The sequence below is a fragment of the Rhipicephalus sanguineus genome, chromosome 10 (genome assembly GCF_013339695.2).
Source record: "Rhipicephalus sanguineus isolate Rsan-2018 chromosome 10, BIME_Rsan_1.4, whole genome shotgun sequence".
In the NCBI taxonomy this organism is placed as follows: Eukaryota; Metazoa; Arthropoda; class Arachnida; order Ixodida; family Ixodidae; genus Rhipicephalus; species Rhipicephalus sanguineus.
In genome coordinates, this window is record NC_051185.1 from 107,917,419 (window position 1) to 107,937,665 (window position 20,247).

The 20,247-nt window shown below is 49.2% G+C and overlaps 14 non-coding genes and 3 pseudogenes across 14 annotated transcripts; all 17 read left to right on the forward strand.

Annotated features, from left to right (window-relative positions):
- The first annotated feature begins 2,014 nt into the window (after positions 1–2,014).
- On the forward strand, positions 2,015–2,133 carry LOC119372786 (5S ribosomal RNA; annotated as a pseudogene).
- A 163-nt stretch (positions 2,134–2,296) lies between these two features.
- On the forward strand, positions 2,297–2,415 carry LOC119372878 (5S ribosomal RNA). The gene has a single exon (XR_005179766.1). It is a non-coding gene; the product is annotated as a 5S ribosomal RNA (ribosomal RNA).
- A 163-nt stretch (positions 2,416–2,578) lies between these two features.
- Positions 2,579–2,697, forward strand: LOC119372879 (5S ribosomal RNA). Its single transcript, XR_005179767.1, has one exon. It is a non-coding gene; the product is annotated as a 5S ribosomal RNA (ribosomal RNA).
- A 164-nt stretch (positions 2,698–2,861) lies between these two features.
- Positions 2,862–2,980, forward strand: LOC119372880 (5S ribosomal RNA). The gene has a single exon (XR_005179768.1). It is a non-coding gene; the product is annotated as a 5S ribosomal RNA (ribosomal RNA).
- Positions 2,981–3,144: 164 nt separating this feature from the next.
- On the forward strand, positions 3,145–3,263 carry LOC119372702 (5S ribosomal RNA). The gene has a single exon (XR_005179635.1). It is a non-coding gene; the product is annotated as a 5S ribosomal RNA (ribosomal RNA).
- Positions 3,264–3,426: 163 nt separating this feature from the next.
- Positions 3,427–3,545, forward strand: LOC119372703 (5S ribosomal RNA). The gene has a single exon (XR_005179636.1). It is a non-coding gene; the product is annotated as a 5S ribosomal RNA (ribosomal RNA).
- Positions 3,546–3,708: 163 nt separating this feature from the next.
- On the forward strand, positions 3,709–3,827 carry LOC119372704 (5S ribosomal RNA). The gene has a single exon (XR_005179637.1). It is a non-coding gene; the product is annotated as a 5S ribosomal RNA (ribosomal RNA).
- A 5,168-nt stretch (positions 3,828–8,995) lies between these two features.
- On the forward strand, positions 8,996–9,114 carry LOC119372787 (5S ribosomal RNA; annotated as a pseudogene).
- Positions 9,115–9,277: 163 nt separating this feature from the next.
- LOC119372705 (5S ribosomal RNA) lies at positions 9,278–9,396 on the forward strand. Its single transcript, XR_005179638.1, has one exon. It is a non-coding gene; the product is annotated as a 5S ribosomal RNA (ribosomal RNA).
- Positions 9,397–9,559: 163 nt separating this feature from the next.
- On the forward strand, positions 9,560–9,678 carry LOC119372706 (5S ribosomal RNA). Its single transcript, XR_005179639.1, has one exon. It is a non-coding gene; the product is annotated as a 5S ribosomal RNA (ribosomal RNA).
- A 164-nt stretch (positions 9,679–9,842) lies between these two features.
- On the forward strand, positions 9,843–9,961 carry LOC119372708 (5S ribosomal RNA). Its single transcript, XR_005179641.1, has one exon. It is a non-coding gene; the product is annotated as a 5S ribosomal RNA (ribosomal RNA).
- Positions 9,962–10,124: 163 nt separating this feature from the next.
- Positions 10,125–10,243, forward strand: LOC119372709 (5S ribosomal RNA). Its single transcript, XR_005179642.1, has one exon. It is a non-coding gene; the product is annotated as a 5S ribosomal RNA (ribosomal RNA).
- Positions 10,244–10,406: 163 nt separating this feature from the next.
- LOC119372711 (5S ribosomal RNA) lies at positions 10,407–10,525 on the forward strand. The gene has a single exon (XR_005179643.1). It is a non-coding gene; the product is annotated as a 5S ribosomal RNA (ribosomal RNA).
- A 163-nt stretch (positions 10,526–10,688) lies between these two features.
- On the forward strand, positions 10,689–10,807 carry LOC119372712 (5S ribosomal RNA). The gene has a single exon (XR_005179644.1). It is a non-coding gene; the product is annotated as a 5S ribosomal RNA (ribosomal RNA).
- Positions 10,808–10,970: 163 nt separating this feature from the next.
- LOC119372713 (5S ribosomal RNA) lies at positions 10,971–11,089 on the forward strand. Its single transcript, XR_005179645.1, has one exon. It is a non-coding gene; the product is annotated as a 5S ribosomal RNA (ribosomal RNA).
- A 5,175-nt stretch (positions 11,090–16,264) lies between these two features.
- On the forward strand, positions 16,265–16,383 carry LOC119372788 (5S ribosomal RNA; annotated as a pseudogene).
- Positions 16,384–16,547: 164 nt separating this feature from the next.
- On the forward strand, positions 16,548–16,666 carry LOC119372714 (5S ribosomal RNA). Its single transcript, XR_005179646.1, has one exon. It is a non-coding gene; the product is annotated as a 5S ribosomal RNA (ribosomal RNA).
- Positions 16,667–20,247: the final 3,581 nt, after the last annotated feature.

A 20,247-nucleotide genomic window follows, 5' to 3' on the forward strand; every position in this document is an offset into this window, starting at 1 on the left:
CTTCCCACACAGTACTTATCCCTAAAACCGAGGACCCAGATAAGCTAAAATTTGTTTCAGGGTATAGACCAATAGCCCTTACTAACGTAGAATACAAAATATATATGAAGGTTCTGGCTCGAAGACTACAGACTGTGATTAAGGACATCGTCGGGCCTCACCAAACGTGCGGTATCAAAGGGCGATCGATTGTGACCAATATTCACATAGCGCGCAGCATACTCGAATGTTGTGATTATTCAGATGAGCGAGTTGCCATCTTACAGATTGATTTTCAAAAGGCGTTCGATTGTGTTGACCATAGAATTTTGTTTGCTCTGTTAAATTATGTTAACCTCGGTTCTGTTATTTGCGAGGGAGTGGCCCTGGCGTACCGAAACTGCACTACAAAGTTGATCGTGAATAAGAGTCTGGGGGCCCCCATTAGTGTGCAACGTTCGGTTCGTCAGGGTTGCCCCCTCAGCCCTTTGTTATTTTGCATGTATATTGAAACTCTCTGCATGAAAATTGTCAACGAACATAGCATCAACGGTTTTCAGTTACAAGCAGCAGAAGTTAAGCTGCTTGCGTACGCGGATGATGTGGCTATTTTTACAAGGGACAAACGTAGTATAACACAGACAGTAGAAACCGTGCGTACATTCAGCCAAGCTACAGGCAGCGGAGTTAACTGGTCGAAGTCTCTAGGGCTCTGGCACGGATCGTGGCTAACCAAACCTGACCACTTCGCTAACGTGCCTTGGGTGACGACCCCGGGCAGGTATTTGGGCGTCCCGCTCGATGGTTATCGCGACAGCGATCATTATTGGAAGGGTCAGGCGAAAGATATACGGGAGAGGGCAGATAAGTGGAAAGGAGCCGCCATATCGATCTTTGCCAGAGCCACTGTTTGTAACTTGTTTTTTATCAGCAAGTTGTGGTACGTGATGCAGGTGCTGCATTGCTCCCGGACTAATGTGCAGAAGTTTCACAGAATATTTGCCATATTTGTCTGGGCTTCTGAGTGGGAGCGATGCAGCCGTACCAACTTGTTTCGACGGGTTAAGGACGGGGGACTGGGACTCGGTCACTTGTTTTTACGGCAGCTGGTCAACCGGTTTTTGTTTTTTAGAGATGTCACCGATCCTTTCCTGCGAACACTGTGTCAATTGCGACTTGGTAGATGTCTCCCAGAGTATGTAGTGACTACCGAGGATTTTGTGGGAGGGATTGGGGCTTTCTTTAAAGAAATTGTGTTTAGTATCAGGTTTCTCACTGTGAGATTTTCAAGGGAGTACCTTTGGAGTGTAAAACGAAAAGAACTTTATTTTGCCTTATGCGACATCGTCTTTCCAGTGCCGTTGTACAGGTCCTTGTACAGTGGAGGCCCAGGTAGCAACTGTTTTAAAGAGAGTAAAAAAAATGCGTGTGCAGCCGGGAACAAAGACCTTTTTCTTTAAACTGCATACCGGAACGTTGCCTGTTAAATCTTTTTTGGAGAAAAGGGGTTGTTTTTTGCCATGGGGTACTCATTGTTTAATTTGTAAATTGCCGGAAACCATAGATCATGTTTTTTTGCACTGTTGGGAGGGGGTTTATTTTTGGGACGTTTTGCAGAGATCTGTCAAGAAAGAGTTCCCGCTGCACCCGTATGGCATTCGGTTTTTGTGCGTAAACAATGAAGATGGGGTTCCTTTCGATGCAATTATGCTCCTGGGCCTCCACTCCTTGTGGAGATCGCGAATGGCAGGCTACCATTTCGATAAAGATGCGCGGCCTGCACGAGCGTACTTCAGGGAGAGTATTGATTGGTTTATAGAATTATATAAAGCGGAACCGGAACCACCCGAATGGCTGTCAAGACTACAGCCGCTGGTGACATTGCCCGAATTTTAACTTGACGATACCAGCACCATGCTGGTTGATTACACAGTCACCATATGTACTTTGTACATCGGGTGGTTTTTACACCAGTGTTGTGTGTATTATGTGCTGTGTACCAAAGCCAGGTAATAAAGAAAAAAAAAAAAAAAAAAAAATCGGCCATACCATGCTGAATGCGCCGGTTCTCGTCCGATCCCCGAAGCTAAGCAGCATTGGGCTCGGTCAGTACTTGGGAGGGAGACCACCTGGGAACACCGAGTGCTGATGGCACCTTCTTTTTTTTCTGCTTTTTTAGTTATTCTCTACAATGTATACTGCTGTTTTTTTATTTTTATTAGTCGCACTCATTAGTCACACTTCAATAATTACACATTGATGTTATTGACAAGAGCACATTGGTAGTTACAAGTAGAGTCGTAAAGCGGTGTCTCCCGCCATCGGCCATACCATGCTGAATGCGCCGGTTCTCGTCCGATCCCCGAAGCTAAGCAGCATTGGGCTCGGTCAGTACTTGGGAGGGAGACCACCTGGGAACACCGAGTGCTGATGGCACCTTCTTTTTTTTCTGCTTTTTTAGTTATTCTCTACAATGTATACTGCTGTTTTTTTATTTTTATTAGTCGCACTCATTAGTCACACTTCAATAATTACACATTGATGTTATTGACAAGAGCACATTGGTAGTTACAAGTAGAGTCGTAAAGCGGTGTCTCCCGCCATCGGCCATACCATGCTGAATGCGCCGGTTCTCGTCCGATCCCCGAAGCTAAGCAGCATTGGGCTCGGTCAGTACTTGGGAGGGAGACCACCTGGGAACACCGAGTGCTGATGGCACCTTCTTTTTTTTCTGCTTTTTTAGTTATTCTCTACAATGTATACTGCTGTTTTTTTTATTTTTATTAGTCGCACTCATTAGTCACACTTCAATAATTACACATTGATGTTATTGACAAGAGCACATTGGTAGTTACAAGTAGAGTCGTAAAGCGGTGTCTCCCGCCATCGGCCATACCATGCTGAATGCGCCGGTTCTCGTCCGATCCCCGAAGCTAAGCAGCATTGGGCTCGGTCAGTACTTGGGAGGGAGACCACCTGGGAACACCGAGTGCTGATGGCACCTTCTTTTTTTTCTGCTTTTTTAGTTATTCTCTACAATGTATACTGCTGTTTTTTTTATTTTTATTAGTCGCACTCATTAGTCACACTTCAATAATTACACATTGATGTTATTGACAAGAGCACATTGGTAGTTACAAGTAGAGTCGTAAAGCGGTGTCTCCCGCCATCGGCCATACCATGCTGAATGCGCCGGTTCTCGTCCGATCCCCGAAGCTAAGCAGCATTGGGCTCGGTCAGTACTTGGGAGGGAGACCACCTGGGAACACCGAGTGCTGATGGCACCTTCTTTTTTTTCTGCTTTTTTAGTTATTCTCTACAATGTATACTGCTGTTTTTTTATTTTTATTAGTCGCACTCATTAGTCACACTTCAATAATTACACATTGATGTTATTGACAAGAGCACATTGGTAGTTACAAGTAGAGTCGTAAAGCGGTGTCTCCCGCCATCGGCCATACCATGCTGAATGCGCCGGTTCTCGTCCGATCCCCGAAGCTAAGCAGCATTGGGCTCGGTCAGTACTTGGGAGGGAGACCACCTGGGAACACCGAGTGCTGATGGCACCTTCTTTTTTTTCTGCTTTTTTAGTTATTCTCTACAATGTATACTGCTGTTTTTTTATTTTTATTAGTCGCACTCATTAGTCACACTTCAATAATTACACATTGATGTTATTGACAAGAGCACATTGGTAGTTACAAGTAGAGTCGTAAAGCGGTGTCTCCCGCCATCGGCCATACCATGCTGAATGCGCCGGTTCTCGTCCGATCCCCGAAGCTAAGCAGCATTGGGCTCGGTCAGTACTTGGGAGGGAGACCACCTGGGAACACCGAGTGCTGATGGCACCTTCTTTTTTTTCTGCTTTTTTAGTTATTCTCTACAATGTATACTGCTGTTTTTTTATTTTTATTAGTCGCACTCATTAGTCACACTTCAATAATTACACATTGATGTTATTGACAAGAGCACATTGGTAGTTACAAGTAGAGTCGTAAAGCGGTGTCTCCCGCCATCGGCCATACCATGCTGCATTCTACTTCCGGCCGCGCAAGCGAGCGGACGAAGAATGAACGGCTCCGATGGAGCGGCGATAGCGGCCCGTGCCGGCCGCGGTAACAGGATCACCGCCGAAGACGATAAGGACTACGAAATCGTGCTGCCTACTTTGCCTACCGGTCGTATCGTTCAGAACACGTTGTTCTTGCACGGAGACGTGCGTGAGAGGCCTTACCGGGTCGAAGATTTCCGAGACGCCCTTGCAACTGCTGGTGTTCTACCCGACGTGCTGGCAGTGGGTGCTTACCAGATTAACCATGTCTGGGCGGTCACCCTGAACACCGGCGAAGCCACAAAGAAACTCGCTGCCATGAAGGAGCTGAAGGTGAAAGGGCGCCGGTGTGTCATTTTCGACCCTGAAGACCAACAGGTGAAACTTCGCCTGCATTGGCTGCTCTACGGCGTGCAGGACGAAGACGTCCGGACAGCTTTTGCAGCGTTCGGAAACGTCACCGAGGTGACGCGTGAGCGTTGGCGCGTCCAGGGCATGCGGGAAAAGGGCTCAACCACCAGGAGCGTGCTCCTCAAGTTGAAGCCTGGACTGAAGGTGGACGACCTGCCCCACCAGGTTAGAGTCGCCGGCGAATTGGCCCTCGTGGTGGTGCCCGGGAGGGCAATGCAATGCCTGCGTTGCCACGGCACGGGTCATGTTCGCCGAGACTGCAAGGTGCCCCGCTGTTCGAAGTGCAGGCGCTATGGACATGCAGACGCGGACTGCGTCCGCACCTACGCGTCGGCGACCGGACTGCCAAGGGCTGACGAGCACAACGAGCTCATGGACGTCGCCGAGGCCGAGGAGGCAGCGAGGGGGACTGACGAGGCGAGAAAGCAGGCGGGTCAACCGGACACGTCGGCGCCTTCCAGCGGTGAAGCCTCGAAAGGGGCTGGCGCGGCTGAACAGACGTCAGTGACTCGTCTGGCTCAAAAGGCACACCGCCGATAAGACAGGTCCTGCCAGCGTCCTTTGGAGCTGACACCCGCCAGGTTCCTGAACCGACGCGCCAAGGAGCGGCGGGTAATGTGCCTGGGTCGAGCGACACGACTGAGAAAGCGACGGAGAGCTCGCTAGGAACCAAAGGCGGCGAGCAGAAAAGCCCGAGCGAGCCGCAGGCGGAGAAGCCTGGCGGCCAGACGACTACCAACGCCGCCGTGGCGTCGAAGCGCCCCCACCAGCAGACCAGCAACGACGGGACTCGAGCGACGACGCCGGGTGTTGAGGAACCCCCAGCAAAGACCGCCCAAGTACGGCGGTCATCCCTTCGTCCGCGCCCCAACGTTCCGTCCGACAAGCGAGGTGGCAACGCCGAGCCAGTCGGGCAAGTGCAAGTGCCGGCGCCGGACGGCACCGCCGGCGATGGCGTCGTCTAGCCACGGGCTAGACGTGAGAGGTAAGCACAGTGCTGCTGGTCTCTTACCCTTTCGTTAAAATGGCTCCTGCATGTCCGTTAAAAGTTGCAACCCTAAACGTTAGAGGACTGGCAGGGAAAAGAAAGCAAAGCCAGCTTTACCGGCTTTTAACGGAACGCGATATAGACGTGCTGGCGGTGCAGGAAACGAAAGTTGATGGCGAAGAAGAGACCGGCAGCATGGTGCAACGTTTCACGTCTAGGTTTTTTGTTGTAGTCAGCCACGCACTGGGTACATCGGCTGGCTGCGTACTTTTTGTCAAGAAGTTGCCGGAGCTCAGAGTGAACGGTCATTTTTCGTGTCCCACGGGTCGGTGTGTGGCCCTAGACGTTTCTTTGAATAGTGACGAGTGGCGTATTGTCTGTGTGTACGCGCCCAACAAGGTGGAAGAAAGGGCCCTGTTTTTTCACGGCCTCGAACGACGACTCTGTGCAGAAAAGCAGACAATCTTGTTGGGTGACTTTAACTGCGTTCTCAGTGCACACGACAAGACGAGCACTCGGGGCTTTAGAGAAAAGAGCACTGATGTTTTGACGCGCGTTCTCGAGAACTGGGATCTTGAGGATGTCGCAGAATGTCTTCAACGTACGAGTGCGATTAAGTACACGCGGTTCGAAGGGCCTAGTCATGCGCGACTTGACCGCATTTATGTATCCGTTGACATCCTGCCGGCATGTACTAGTTATGCTGTAGTCCCAGTGTCGTTCTCTGATCACTGCTTAGTCGAGTGCTCTATTGGAATAAATAAGCGAAGTAATTCTTTCTCGTGGGATACGTGGAAATTAAATAGCAAGCTCCTGGAGGACGAAAAATTTAATTCAACTGTAATAGAGGAAATTGGCAAATTAAAACCTAGCAAAAGTCTGCACATTTGGCAACAGTGGGAGCTGTGTAAAGAAACTATAAAATTAAAAGCAATTGATCGGGCAACGTGCATTCGGCACGATCAGAGAAAGAAAGAGACGGAAATGAAAGAGCTTCTTGATAAGCTATTGAAGCATGAATGCCGAGCCCCCGGAAAATGGACGGAAGACATAAGAAAAATAAAACAAAAGTTAGAGCAGCTGGACGAACAGCGTTATCGGGGTGCGCTTGTGAGGGCAAGGGCAGAGGACACCGCTGCCGGCGAAATGCCATCGAAACGGGCCTTAGGCTTGGAAAAAGCACGTGCCGAACAGAACCACGTACGCGAAATAGAATGGGGCGGTAACGTATCAACTGATACAGAGGCTATAACGAGAGCATTTACTGAACATTATCGGAAGCTGTTTGCAATGCACGACATAGATTCTCAACATTTCAAGGATGAATTTCTGCCCGTATTACCCCGTCTGGACGATGAAAGAAAAGAGAGTTTGGAGCGTGAAATAACAGTTACTGAAGTTGAGGATGCCATAGACAAGCTAAACCCTGGAAAGTCGCCTGGACCGGACGGATTCACTGCCGCGTTTTATAAAGTATTCAAACACGACATTAGCCCTATCCTGACAGTGATATTCAATGAAGCATATAAATTAAATACGTTGCCTCCATCATACAGGTCATCCCATACCGTTCTCATACCTAAAACCGATGATGTATACAAACTCAGATCTGTATCAGCATATCGACCCATAGCCCTAACAAATGTAGAGTACAAAATCTACATGAAAGTATTGGCTCGCAGACTGCAGACAGCGATAAAGGACATCGTCGGGCCTCACCAAACATGTGGTATTAAAGGGCGATCCATTGTTCTGAATACTCATAAAGCGCGAAGCATTCTCGAGTGCTGTGATTACTCTGATGATCGGGTCGCTATTTTACAGATTGACCTTGAAAAAGCTTTCGACTGTGTTGACCACAGAATTTTGTTTGCTGTTTTAAATCATGTTAACCTTGGTTCTGTTATATGTGAGGGAGTGGCCCTGGCGTACCGAAACTGCACGACGAGGTTGATTGTAAATAGGAGTCTGGGGGCCCCCATTAACGTGCAGCGTTCGGTGCGACAGGGTTGCCCCCTAAGCCCTCTGTTATTTTGTATTTATATAGAAACTCTGTGCATGAAAATAATTAATAACAATAGCATCCTTGGTTTCCAATTGCAAGCAGTCGAAGTGAAATTGTTAGCATATGCAGATGACATTGCTATTTTCACAAGGGATCGGAAGAGTATATCACAGGTCGTCGAAACAGTGCGTGAGTTCAGCAAGGCTACGGGGAGTGGCGTGAACTGGTCCAAGAGCCTTGGGCTCTGGCATGGATCGTGGCCATCGAAGCCGGACCACTTCGCTAATGTGCCTTGGGCTACGACCCCAGGCAAGTACTTGGGAGTTCCGCTCGATTGTTATCGCGAGAGCGACAACTACTGGAAAGAGCAGGTGAAAGATACGCAGGAGAAAGCGGTGAAATGGAAAGGAGCTTCGTTATCGATTTTTGCCAGAGCCACCGTTTGCAACCTGTTTTTTATCAGCAAGCTCTGGTACGTGATGCAGGTGCTGCACTGCTCACGAAAGAATGTCCAGAAATTTCATAGAATATTTGCCATGTTTGTCTGGGCTTCTGAGTGGGAACGGTGCAGCCGTACCAACTTGTTTCGTCGGGTCAAAGACGGGGGCCTCGGATTGGGTCACCTCTTTTTACGCCAGCTGGTCAACCGTTTTTTGTTCTTTAGAGACGTGACAGATCCGTTTCTCCGCACACTCTGTCAATTACGACTGGGTAGATCGCTCCCTGAATTTGTTGTATCCACCGAAGATTGTGTGGGAGGGATCGGGGGTTTTTACAAAGAAATAGTGTCCAGTGTCAGATTCCTTTATGTACGTTTTTCACGAGAGTATCTATTCAATGTGAAGCGAAAAGAACTTTATTTTGCCTTATGTGACATTGTTTTTCCAGTGCCGCTGTATCGGTCATTGTACAGTGGAGGCCCAGGCAGCAAGGTTTTAAAGAGGGTAAAAAAGATGCATGTACAACCGGGTACCAAAACATTTTTCTTTAAGCTGCATTCAGGAACCTTACCAGTAAAAACATTTTTGGCGGGAAAGGGCTGCTTTTTGCTCTGGGGCACGCATTGTATAATTTGTAAGTCACCTGAAACAATAGATCATGTTTTTTTACATTGTTGGGAGGGAGTTTATTTTTGGGATGTGCTGCAGAGAGCTATTAAGAAAGATTTTCCTTTGGACTCGCGCGGTATTCGTTTTTTGAATGTAGAGAACGAAGATGGCGTTCCATTTGATGCAATAATGCTAATGGGCCTCCACTCTTTGTGGCGCTCGAGAATGGCAGGTCAGCATCTTGACAAGGATGCGCGGCCTGCCCGAGCTTATTTCAGAGAGAGTGTTCACTGGTTTATTGAGGTTCACAAAATGGCACCGGAACCACCAGAGTGGCTCTCAAGAGTGGAGCCGCTTGTCACCTTGTCTGAATTTTAACCTGACGATACCAGCACTTTGCCGGTTGATATTTGTGTCCTCATGTAGAGTGTACATATATGGTAAATTTATGAAAGTGTTGTCCGTGTAATGTGTTTTTACCAAAGCCAGGTAATAAAGAAAAAAAAAAAAACAAAATCGGCCATACCATGCTGAATGCGCCGGTTCTCGTCCGATCCCCGAAGCTAAGCAGCATTGGGCTCGGTCAGTACTTGGGAGGGAGACCACCTGGGAACACCGAGTGCTGATGGCACCTTCTTTTTTTTCTGCTTTTTTAGTTATTCTCTACAATGTATACTGCTGTTTTTTTATTTTTATTAGTCGCACTCATTAGTCACACTTCAATAATTACACATTGATGTTATTGACAAGAGCACATTGGTAGTTACAAGTAGAGTCGTAAAGCGGTGTCTCCCGCCATCGGCCATACCATGCTGAATGCGCCGGTTCTCGTCCGATCCCCGAAGCTAAGCAGCATTGGGCTCGGTCAGTACTTGGGAGGGAGACCACCTGGGAACACCGAGTGCTGATGGCACCTTCTTTTTTTTCTGCTTTTTTAGTTATTCTCTACAATGTATACTGCTGTTTTTTTATTTTTATTAGTCGCACTCATTAGTCACACTTCAATAATTACACATTGATGTTATTGACAAGAGCACATTGGTAGTTACAAGTAGAGTCGTAAAGCGGTGTCTCCCGCCATCGGCCATACCATGCTGAATGCGCCGGTTCTCGTCCGATCCCCGAAGCTAAGCAGCATTGGGCTCGGTCAGTACTTGGGAGGGAGACCACCTGGGAACACCGAGTGCTGATGGCACCTTCTTTTTTTTCTGCTTTTTTAGTTATTCTCTACAATGTATACTGCTGTTTTTTTTATTTTTATTAGTCGCACTCATTAGTCACACTTCAATAATTACACATTGATGTTATTGACAAGAGCACATTGGTAGTTACAAGTAGAGTCGTAAAGCGGTGTCTCCCGCCATCGGCCATACCATGCTGAATGCGCCGGTTCTCGTCCGATCCCCGAAGCTAAGCAGCATTGGGCTCGGTCAGTACTTGGGAGGGAGACCACCTGGGAACACCGAGTGCTGATGGCACCTTCTTTTTTTTCTGCTTTTTTAGTTATTCTCTACAATGTATACTGCTGTTTTTTTATTTTTATTAGTCGCACTCATTAGTCACACTTCAATAATTACACATTGATGTTATTGACAAGAGCACATTGGTAGTTACAAGTAGAGTCGTAAAGCGGTGTCTCCCGCCATCGGCCATACCATGCTGAATGCGCCGGTTCTCGTCCGATCCCCGAAGCTAAGCAGCATTGGGCTCGGTCAGTACTTGGGAGGGAGACCACCTGGGAACACCGAGTGCTGATGGCACCTTCTTTTTTTTCTGCTTTTTTAGTTATTCTCTACAATGTATACTGCTGTTTTTTTATTTTTATTAGTCGCACTCATTAGTCACACTTCAATAATTACACATTGATGTTATTGACAAGAGCACATTGGTAGTTACAAGTAGAGTCGTAAAGCGGTGTCTCCCGCCATCGGCCATACCATGCTGAATGCGCCGGTTCTCGTCCGATCCCCGAAGCTAAGCAGCATTGGGCTCGGTCAGTACTTGGGAGGGAGACCACCTGGGAACACCGAGTGCTGATGGCACCTTCTTTTTTTTCTGCTTTTTTAGTTATTCTCTACAATGTATACTGCTGTTTTTTTATTTTTATTAGTCGCACTCATTAGTCACACTTCAATAATTACACATTGATGTTATTGACAAGAGCACATTGGTAGTTACAAGTAGAGTCGTAAAGCGGTGTCTCCCGCCATCGGCCATACCATGCTGAATGCGCCGGTTCTCGTCCGATCCCCGAAGCTAAGCAGCATTGGGCTCGGTCAGTACTTGGGAGGGAGACCACCTGGGAACACCGAGTGCTGATGGCACCTTCTTTTTTTTCTGCTTTTTTAGTTATTCTCTACAATGTATACTGCTGTTTTTTTATTTTTATTAGTCGCACTCATTAGTCACACTTCAATAATTACACATTGATGTTATTGACAAGAGCACATTGGTAGTTACAAGTAGAGTCGTAAAGCGGTGTCTCCCGCCATCGGCCATACCATGCTGAATGCGCCGGTTCTCGTCCGATCCCCGAAGCTAAGCAGCATTGGGCTCGGTCAGTACTTGGGAGGGAGACCACCTGGGAACACCGAGTGCTGATGGCACCTTCTTTTTTTTCTGCTTTTTTAGTTATTCTCTACAATGTATACTGCTGTTTTTTTTATTTTTATTAGTCGCACTCATTAGTCACACTTCAATAATTACACATTGATGTTATTGACAAGAGCACATTGGTAGTTACAAGTAGAGTCGTAAAGCGGTGTCTCCCGCCATCGGCCATACCATGCTCATTCTACTTCCGGCCGCGCAAGCGAACGGACGAAGAATGAACGGCTCCGATGGAGCGGCGATAGCGGCCCGTGCCGGCCGCGGTAACAGGATCACCGCCGAAGACGATAAGGACTACGAAATCGTGCTGCCTACTTTGCCTACCGGTCGAATCGTTCAGAACACGTTGTTCTTGCACGGAGACGTGCGTGAGAGGCCTTACCGGGTCGAAGATTTCCGAGACGCCCTTGCAACTGCTGGTGTTCTACCCGACGTGCTGGCAGTGGGTGCTTACCAGATTAACCATGTCTGGGCGGTCACCCTGAACACCGGCGAAGCCACAAAGAAACTTGCTGCCATGAAGGAGCTGAAGGTGAAAGGGCGTCGATGTGTCATTTTCGACCCCGAAGACCAGCAGGTCAAACTTCGCCTGCATTGGCTGCTTTACGGCGTGCAGGACGAAGACATCCGGTCAGCGTTTGCAACGTTCGGAAACGTCACTGAGGTGACCCGTGAGCGTTGGCGCGTCCAGGGCATGCGGGAAAAGGGCTCAACCACCAGGAGCCTGCTCCTCAAGTTGAAGCCCGGACTCAAGGTGGACGACCTGCCCCACCAGGTTAGAGTCGCCGGTGAATTGGCCCTCGTGGTGGTGCCCGGGAGGGCAATGCAATGCCTGCGTTGCCACGGCACGGGTCACGTTCGCCGTGACTGCAAGGTTCCGAGGTGTTCGAAGTGCCGGCGCTACGGACACGCGGACGCAGACTGCATCCGCACCTACGCGTCGGCGACCGGACTGCTGAGGGCGGACGAACACGAGGAGCTCATGGACGCCGCCGAGGCCGAGGAGGCAGCGAGTGGTACCGACGAGGCAGGAAAGCGGGCGGGACCACTGGACACGTCGGCGCCGTGCGGCGGTGCCGCCCCGAGCGTGGATGGCTCGGAAGAAAAACAAGCGGCAGCGGACTCGGCGGGCTCGAAGGGCAACCAGCCGAAAAAAGAGGTCACGCGTGCGACTACTGGAGCCGACACCCTAAAGGTTCCTGAACCGAAGCACCAAGGAGCGGCGGGTGATTTGGAAGCGTCGAGCGACACGGCTGGGAAGGCGACGGAGAGCTCGCCAGCAACAAAATGCGGCGAGCAAAAAAGCCGGAGCGAGCCACAGGCAGAGAAGGGGGGCCTCCAGACGCCTACCACTGCCACCGTGGCGTCGAAGCGCCCGCACCCCCAGACCAGCAACGACGGGACCCACGCCATGACGCCGGGCGTCGAGGAACCTCCGGCAAAGACTGCCCAGGTACGGCGGTCATCCCTTCGACCGCGCCCCAACGTTACGTCCGACAAGCGAGGCGGCAACGCTGAGCAAGTCGGGCAAGTTCAAGTACCGGCGCCGGACGGCACCGCCGGCGATGGCATCGTCTAGCCACGTGCTAGACGTGAGAGGTAAGCACAGTGCTGCTGGTCTCTTTTCCTTTCGTTAAAAATGGCTCCTGCATTTCCGTTAAAAGTTGCCACCATAAATGTGAGAGGACTGGCAGGGAAAAGAAAGCAGAGCCAGCTTTACCGGCTTTTAACGGAACGCGACATAGACGTGCTGGCGGTGCAGGAAACGAAAGTTGATGGCGAAGAAGAGACCGGCAGCATGGTGCAACGTTTCACGTCTAGGTTTTTTGTTGTAGTCAGCCACGCGTTGGGCACATCGGCAGGCTGCGTACTGGTTGTCAAGAAGTTGCCGGAGCTAAGAGTGAACGGTCATTTTTCTTGTCCGACGGGCCGGTGTGTGATGCTTGACTTTTCTTTAAATAGTGACGAGTGGCGTATTGTCTGTGTGTACGCGCCTAACAAGATAGAAGAAAGGGCCTTGTTCTTTCACGGTCTTGAGCAACGAATCTGTGCAGAAAGGCAGACGGTATTGTTGGGCGACTTTAACTGCGTTCTCAGTGCACACGACAAGACGAGCACGCGGGGCTTCAGAGATAGGAGCACTGATGTTTTGACGCGGATTCTCGAGAACTCAGATCTTGAGGATGTCGGAGAATGTCTTCAGTATACGAGTGCGGTTAGATACACACGGTTTGAAGGCCCTAGTCATGCAAGACTAGATCGCATTTACGTAACCTTTGACATCCTGCCGGCATGTAGTAGTTATGCTGTAGTCCCAGTGTCGTTCTCTGACCACTGCTTAGTCGAGTGCTCTATTGGAATAAATAAGCGAAGTAATTCTTTCTCGTGGGATACTTGGAAATTAAATAGCAAGCTCCTGGGTGACGAAAAATTTAATTCAACTGTAATAGAGGAAATTAGCAAGTTAGATCCTAGCAAAACCCTGCACATTTGGCAACAGTGGGAGCTGTGTAAAGAAACTTTAAAATTAACTGCAATTAGCAGGTCTACGTCCATTCGGTACGAGGAGAAAAGGAAAGAGACCGAATTAAAGCAACTTCTAGAGAAGCTATTAAAACATGAATGCCGAGCCCCGGGAAAATGGATTGAAGATATCAGAAAAATAAAACAAAAAATAGAGCAGCTGGACGAGCAGCGTTATCGGGGTGCGCTTGTGAGGGCAAGGGCAGAGGACACCGCCGCAGGCGAAACGCCAACGAAACGAGCGCTAGGCTTGGAAAAAGCACGCGCCGAAAAGAACCACGTACGCGAGATAGAATGGGGCGGTAACGTATCAACTGATACAGAGGGTATCACGCGAGCCTTTACTGAGCATTATAGGAAACTGTTTGCATTGCACGACATCGACTTTCAACATTTCAAGAATGAATTTCTGCCCGTACTACCCCGTCTGGACGATGAAAGAAAAGAGAGTTTGGAGCGTGAAATCACAGTTACTGAAGTTGAGGACGCCATAGACAAACTAAACCCTGGAAAGTCGCCTGGTCCGGACGGATTCACGGCCGCCTTTTATAAAGCATTCAAACATGACATTAGCCCTATCCTGACAGTAATATTTAATGAAGCCTATAAATTAAATACATTGCCTCCATCATACAGGTCATCCCATACCGTTCTGATACCCAAAACCGAGGATGTATATAAGCTCAGATCTGTATCAGCATATCGACCCATAGCCCTAACAAATGTAGAGTACAAAATCTACATGAAAGTATTGGCTCGCAGACTGCAGACAGCGATAAAGGACATCGTCGGGCAACACCAAACATGTGGTATTAAAGGGCGATCGATTGTCCTAAATATTCATAAAGCGCGAAGCATTCTCGAGTGCTGTGACTACTCTGATGATCGGGTCGCTATTTTACAGATTGACCTTGAAAAAGCTTTCGACTGTGTTGATCACAGAATTTTGTTTGCTGTTTTAAACCATGTTAACCTTGGTTCTGTTATCTGTGAGGGAGTGGCCCTGGCGTACCGAAACTGCACGACGAGGTTGATTGTAAATAAGAGTCTGGGGGCCCCCATTAACGTGCAGAGATCGGTTCGTCAGGGTTGCCCCCTAAGCCCTCTGTTATTTTGTATTTATATAGAAACTCTGTGCATGAAAGTAATTAATAACAATAGCATCCTTGGTTTCCAGTTGCAAGCAGTCGAAGTGAAGTTGTTAGCATATGCAGACGACATTGCTATTTTTACAAGGGATCAGAGTAGTATAATACAGGCCGTCGAAACAGTGCGTGAGTTCACCAAGGCTACGGGGAGTGGCGTGAACTGGTCCAAGAGCCTTGGGCTCTGGCACGGATCGTGGCCATCGACGCCGGACCACTTCGCTAATGTGCCTTGGGCAACGACCCCGGGCAAGTACTTGGGAGTGCCGCTCGATTGTTATCGCGAGAGCGACAACTACTGGAAAGAGCAGGTGAAAGATACGCAGGAGAAAGCGGTGAAATGGAAAGGAGCTTCGTTATCAATTTTTGCCAGAGCCACCGTCTGCAATCTGTTTTTTATCAGCAAGCTCTGGTACGTAATGCAGGTGCTGCATTGTTCCCGGACTAATGTACAGAAGTTCCATAGGATATTTGCCATATTTGTCTGGGCTTCTGAGTGGGAACGGTGCAGCCGTACCAACTTGTTTCGACGGGTCAAAGATGGGGGACTGGGACTCGGTCACTTGTTTTTACGGCAGCTTGTCAACCGGTTTTTGTTTTTTAGAGATGCCACCGATCCTCTCCTGCGCACGCTATGTCAATTAAGATTGGGCAGACTTCTGCCTGAATTTGTTGTGTCCACCGAAGGTTGTGTGGGAGGGATCGGTGGTTTTTACAAAGAAATTGTGACTACTGTAAGATTTCTTTCTGTGCGGTTTTCTAAAGAGTACCTTGCCAATGTCAGACGAAAAGAACTTTATTTTGCTTTATGTGATATTGTTTTTCCCGTGCCACTGTACCGGTCATTGTACAGTGGAGGCCCAGGAAGCAATGTTTTAAAGAGGGTTAAAAAAATGCATGTACAGCCGGGAACCAAAACATTTTTCTTTAAACTTCATTCGGGAACGTTACCAGTTAAAGCCTTTTTGGAGCGAAAGGGTTGTTTTTTGCCGTGGGGCACGCACTGTATTATTTGTAAGTCGCCGGAAACAATAGATCATGTTTTTTTACATTGTTGGGAGGGGGTTTATTTTTGGGATGTTTTGCAAAGAGCTATTAAGAAGATTTTCCATTGGACTCGCACGGTATTCGTTTTTTTGAGAGTAGAGAACGAAGATGGCATTCCATTTGATGCAATCATGCTTATGGGCCTCCACTCTTTGTGGCGCTCGAGAATGGCAGGTCAGCATTTTGACAAGGATGCGAGGCCTGCCCGAGCTTATTTCCGTGAAAGTGTGCACTGGTATATTGAGATCTATAAAACGGCACCGGAACCGCCCGAGTGGCTCTCAAGAGTTGAGCCGCTTGTCACTTTGTCGGAATTTTAGCCTGACGATACCAGCACGATGCTGGTTGACTACATAGTCACCGTATGTACTTTGTACACTGGGTGGTTTACGACACGTTTTCATTGTAATATATGTTGTGTACCTAAGACAGGTAATAAAGAAAAAAAAAAAAAAAAAAATCGGCCATACCATGCTGAATGCGCCGGTTCTCGTCCGATCCCCGAAGCTAAGCAGCATTGGGCTCGGTCAGTACTTGGGAGGGAGACCACCTGGGAACACCGAGTGCTGATGGCACCTTCTTTTTTTTCTGCTTTTTTAGTTATTCTCTACAATGTATACTGCTGTTTTTTTTATTTTTATTAGTCGCACTCATTAGTCACACTTCAATAATTACACATTGATGTTATTGACAAGAGCACATTGGTAGTTACAAGTAGAGTCGTAAAGCGGTGTCTCCCGCCATCGGCCATACCATGCTGAATGCGCCGGTTCTCGTCCGATCCCCGAAGCTAAGCAGCATTGGGCTCGGTCAGTACTTGGGAGGGAGACCACCTGGGAACACCGAGTGCTGATGGCACCTTCTTTTTTTTTCTGCTTTTTTAGTTATTCTCTACAATGTATACTGCTGTTTTTTTATTTTTATTAGTCGCACTCATTAGTCACACTTCAATAATTACACATTGATGTTATTGACAAGAGCACATTGGTAGTTACAAGTAGAGTCGTAAAGCGGTGTCTCCCGCCATCGGCCATACCATGCTGCATTCTACTTCCGGCCGCGCCAGCGAACGGACGCAGGATGAACGGCTCCGATGGAGCGGCGATAGCGGCCCGTGCCGGCCGCGGTAACAGGATCACTGTCAACGACGATAAGGATTACGAGATTGTACTGCCTACTTTGCCCACCGGTCGTGTTGTTAACAACACCCTGTTCTTGCACGGTGACGTGCGTGAGAGGCCCTACAGGGTCGAAGACTTCCGAGACGCCCTTGTCACTGCTGGTGTGCTCCCCGACGTGGTGGCGTTGGGGGCGTACCAGATTAACCACGTCTGGGCGGTGACCCTCAACACCGGAGAAGCCACGAAGAAACTGGCTGCGTTGAAGGAGCTGAAAGTGAAAGGGCGCCGGTGTGTCATTTTCGACCCGGAAGACCAGCAGGGAAACTTCGCCTGCATTGGCTGCTGTACGGCGTGCAGGACGAAGACATCCGAACAGCCTTCGCTGCGTTCGGAAACGTCACCGAGGTGACGCGAGAGCGTTGGCGCGTCCAGGGCATGCGGGAAAAGGGCTCAACCACCAGGAGCGTGCTCCTCAAGTTGAAGCCTGGCGTCAAGGTGGACGACCTGCCCCACCAGGTTAGAGTCGCTGGCGAGTTGGCCCTCGTGGTTGTGCCCGGGAGGGCGATGCAATGCCTGCGTTGCCACGGCACGGGTCACGTTCGCCGAGACTGCAAGGTGCCACGCTGCTCGAAGTGCAGACGCTACGGACATGCGGACGTGGACTGCGTCCGTACCTACGCGTCGGCGACCGGGCTTCCAAGAGCGGACGACAACGACGAACTTATGGACGTCGCCGAGGCAGAGGAGGCAGCGAAGGGAACTGAGGAGACAGGAAAGCGGGCGGGGTCACAGGACAAGACGGCGCCTTCCGGCAACGACGCCCCGAAAGCGGATATTCCTGGGGTCCAACAAAGTGGAGGTGACTCGTCAGGGTCATCGGGCAACCAGTCGCCATCACAGGTCCTGCCTGCAGCTTCGTCCGGAGGCGACACCGGCAAAGGTGTCGTTCCAGCGCAGCAAAGGGCGACGGTTGTCTCAGCTATGACAACCGAGTCGACTGGGAAAGCGACGGACAGTCAACCACCTGTCAAGGTCGGGGACATTAAGACCTTGAAAGAGCCACAGCCGGAAAAGAGTGGCGTCCACACGCCTACCAGTGCCGCCGCCGCGTCGAAGCGTCCCCACCCCGAGACCAGCGACGACGGCACCCAACCGACGGCGCCTGGCGTCGAGGAACCCCCGGCAAAGACAGCCCAAGTACGGCGGTCGTCACTGCGACCGCGCCCGAACGTGTCTTCCGAGAAGCGCGGCGGCAACGCGGAGCCCGGAGGGCAAGCTCAAGTGCCGGCGACAGATGGCAACGCCGGCGACGGCATCGTCTAGCCACGTGCTAGACGCGAGAGGTGGGCACCATGCTGCTGGTCTCCTTTTCCTTACGTTAAAATGGCGCCTGTCTGCCCGTTAAGAGTCGCGACGATAAATGTAAGAGGACTGGCAGGGAAAAGAAAACAAAGCCAGCTGTACCGACTTGTGACCGAACGAGAGATAGACGTGTTAGCCGTTCAGGAAACTAAAGTCGATGGAGAGGAGGAGACCGGCAGCATGTTGCAACGTTTCGAGTCTAGATTTTTTGTCGTAGTCAGTCACGCGGTGGGCACATCGGCCGGATGCTTACTTTTTGTTAAGAAGTTGCCGGGGCTCCAGGTGAACGCCCATTATTCGTGTACGTCGGGCCGGTGTGTCTTTCTCGACTTCTTGATTTACGACACGGCGTGGCGTATTGTGTGCGTATACGCGCCCAATAAGATGGAAGAGAGGGCCATGTTTTTTCACGGCATAGAAGGACGGCTCTGTTCAGGAAGGCAGCTAATCATGCTTGGTGACTTCAACTGTGTCCTCAGTGCGCATGATAAGACGAGCACTCGTGCATTTAGGGATAGGAGCACTGAAACCCTGACACGGATAGTTGAAAACTGGGACCTGGAGGATGTCGGAGATACTTTCCAAAGTAAGAGTGCCGTAAAATACACGCGATTCGAAGGTACTAGCCACGCAAGACTCGACCGTATTTACGTATCTGTCGACATTCTTCCACAGTGTAACAGTTACGAAGTAGTGCCGGTGTCTTTTTCTGATCACTGTTTTGTTCAGTGCTCTATCGCATGTTCAAAGCGGAGTAATTCCTTCTCGTGGGATTTATGGAAACTGAATAATAAGCTTCTCCAAGACGAACTTTTTAATTTAACAGTTAGGGAGGAAATTGGCAAACTAGACCCCAGCAAAAACTTGCACATTTGGCAACAGTGGGAACTGTGTAAAGAAACTTTAAAATTAAAAGCAATTGATAGGGCTACGCGTATTCGATATGACGAGAAAAGAAAAGAGGCTGAGTTGAAAGCGCTTCTCGATAAGCTACTCAAGCAGGATTGCCGAGCCCCAGGAAAATGGATTGAAGATATTAGAAAAGTAAAACAAAAGATAGAGCAACTGGACGAGCAGCGTTATCGGGGTGCGCTTGTTAGGGCAAGGGCAGAAGACACAGCTGCCGGAGAAGCGCCAACGAAACGCGCGCTTGGCCTGGAAAAAGCACGAGCCGAAAGGAACCACATACAGGAAATAGAATGGGGTGGTACCTTAACAAAAGACACAGACGGCATAAAAAGAGCTTTTACGGAGCATTATCGGACGCTGTTCGCATTGCATGACGTCGACTTAGAACAATTCAAAAGCGAGTATCTGCCTGTTATACCCCGCTTGGATGACGAAAGGAAGGAAAGTTTGCAACGGATGATAACTGAAGCCGAGGTCGAGGAGGCTATCGACAAGTTAAACCCCGGCAAATCACCTGGACCTGATGGATTTACCGCCGCTTTTTATAAAGAGTTTAAGGCTGAAATTAGCCCTATCTTGGCGGTTATCTTTAATGAAGCCTACAGTTTAAAAACACTGCCTCCGTCATATAGGTCGTCCCACACTGTACTCGTACCCAAATCCGAGGAGCCCGAAAAACAGAAACTTGTTTCAGCCTATAGACCAATTGCACTGACTAACGTCGAATACAAAGTCTACATGAAGGTTTTAGCCCGAAGATTACAGACAGTGATTAAGGAAATCGTCGGGCCACATCAAACATGCGGAATCAAAGGGCGATCTATCGTGACAAACATACATAAAGCTCGCTGCATTCTCGAGTGTTGTGATTATTCAGAAGGACGGGTTGCCATCCTGCAGATTGATTTAGAAAAGGCGTTTGATTGTGTTGATCATAGGATTTTGTTTGCCGTTTTAAACCATGTCAACTTAGGTTCCGTTATCTGCGAGGGTGTTGCCCTGGCGTACCAAAACTGCACGACGAGATTGGTTGTAAATAAGAGTCTG